Here is a 2,628-nt window from a genome sequence, read left to right on the forward strand (position 1 = left end):
TATATATATATATATATATATATATATATATATATATATCTACATGTGTGCACGTATATATGCATATGAGATCGTACATATGAATGCGTATGTGTATATTTATGTGTCTATCTGTTTTCCTGTTCATATATCAATCAATCAATCAGTCAATCAGTTAATCAATGAACCTATGAATCTATCTATCTATCTATCTATCTATCTATCTATCTATCTATCTATCTATCTATCTGTGGGTGTATTTGTGTGTCTATCTACATGCCTGTGTGTGTATATCAGATGCCACACACATTGTTATGGAAGCAATGGGAAGAAAGGAAGACACCAATGCGATAAAGACTTAAATGAAGATCAAAGAGGAAATTCTTCAGTTTTCCTCTAAATTAATGACAGACAGATTGGTTTTTTATTTACAATTTTTTTTTTTTAGTCTGGAATTGTTATTCCTCTGAGTTCGAATTTTAAGTACGGCTTTATTATTACAGTGACGTATTGTGTTTATTCTGATCAAAACAAAATATTCTTCTTCTTCTCCTTCTTATTATTACCGTTATCATCGTGAAAAATCTCAGCTTCATTTCGCTGAGTATGATGGAAAGTGTCAGCTGTCGACAGTCAGTAGACTAAGGTAACACTTGTTAAACTGATCATGGTCAAAAAACTTTGCGAACGAAGGGCTCATCATCATCACCATCACCACCACCATCATCATCATTATCACCACCACCATCATCATCATCGTCATCATCATCACCACCACCATCATCATCATCATCATCATCCTCATCTTCATCATCATCATCAACATCATCATCATCATCATCATCATCATCGTTATCAACTTCATCATTTTCTTCATCATCACCACCATCAGCATGATGATGATCGTCATTACCACCATCATCATCATGATCATCATCACCACCATCATGATCACCATCACCATCATCGTCGTCATCATCATTATCACAACCACCACCACCACCATCATCATCATCATCATCATCATCATCATCATCATCATCGTTTCCCGGGGACCGACGTCATGTCGGTTTCCATAGTTCTGTTTAACTTATTTGAAAACAAGTTTTTCATTGTTTTGAATTTTGGTTAAAACTTTGAACAAGGGCATCCGTTTCACTCTGTGAAGAGAAAGGGACCAGTAAATTGTGCCCTGAAGGACGCAGTTGGTATATAATAATTTCATATGCTTTCGTCCATTTTCTTCTGATGGAATTTTGGAGAGAGAATAACGTCTACTCTCAGATTCAGTGACGAAGGATCAGGAAGAATGGGTTCAAACCATTACCAAATTCATTAGGTATCGTTATTACCATCCCTTTCGTCAGGGGTGGCTGTTAGAGGTAGTGTGTACTCGTGAATAACAACAGCAACAACAGAAACAACAGGAGTAGTAACAGCTACTACTACAGCAACAATAACAACAGTACGAGCAATGGAAAGGAAAAGGGTAGCAACAGTAGGGGCAAAGATTTTAACAACGAGAACACCAGCTCGAGCAACAACGACAGGAAAATCAACAGCAGCATCACCCTCAGCAGCAACAACTAAAACAACAAAAACAATAACATGAGGGATAGCAGCGATTACAGCAACAGTAACGAAAATAATGACAATGGTAAGAAAGCTATGGGGATGTGATGTAACTGCAGGAAATCTTTTGCGAGAATGGCGGCGAAATCAACAAAATACTTCCCGCACTCCCTAACGGATAAAGTATCACGCCTGAGACAGGCAGCATATCGTATGAAAGTGAATGGGAGAAGAGACCACGTTGCACTCCTGGCCGAGGTTTCGGCAGCGACTGCCCGTAAGACGGTACAGTATGGCTGTGTGTTAGTAATGCCGTGGTACTAAGGCACCAAAACAAACATCAAGGTGGAAAGAGTACTCTAAACAGATATAGAACACGTGGATGAAGCGAGGCAGTTTAGGAACATTGAGGTCATTTTAAAAAGTGAAGCCCTTGCGTGACAGGAAACTCACGTTCTACCCAACATTTTCAGCGCTTAGTGATTTTCATCAGTCTCTTTTAGTTCTGGGTTCAAATTACGCTTTATGCCCATATATGCATATTTGTAAATGCAAAAATATTCTTAATTAAATTAGGGTTTTCAACCCCTAAAATGGCTCGAAATATTCAGTAAATACACTATCATATACATTTTAAACTACACTTCTATCTATCTATCTATCTATCTATCTATCTATCTATCTATCTATCTATCTATCTACCTATCTATTTATTTATTTATGTATGTATGTATGTATGTATGTATGTATGTATGTGCGTATTTATTTATGTATGTATGTATGTATGTATGTATGTATGTATGTATGTATCTATCTATCTATCTATCTATCTATCTATCTATCTATCTATCTGTTACTTCTCTCCATCCAACCATGCATTTATCCATTCATCCATCCATCAATGTATTCACACACACACACACATATTTATACATATGCGCATGTGTGTATATACATATGTATATATTTATAGATAGATAGACATAAAAACACACATAAAGACATAATTTACTGATATATGTGCGTGTGTGTATATTCATATATATATATATATATATATATATATATATATATATA

Source organism: Octopus bimaculoides, chromosome 4 (assembly GCF_001194135.2).
Source record: "Octopus bimaculoides isolate UCB-OBI-ISO-001 chromosome 4, ASM119413v2, whole genome shotgun sequence".
Lineage (NCBI taxonomy): Eukaryota > Metazoa > Mollusca > Cephalopoda > Octopoda > Octopodidae > Octopus > Octopus bimaculoides.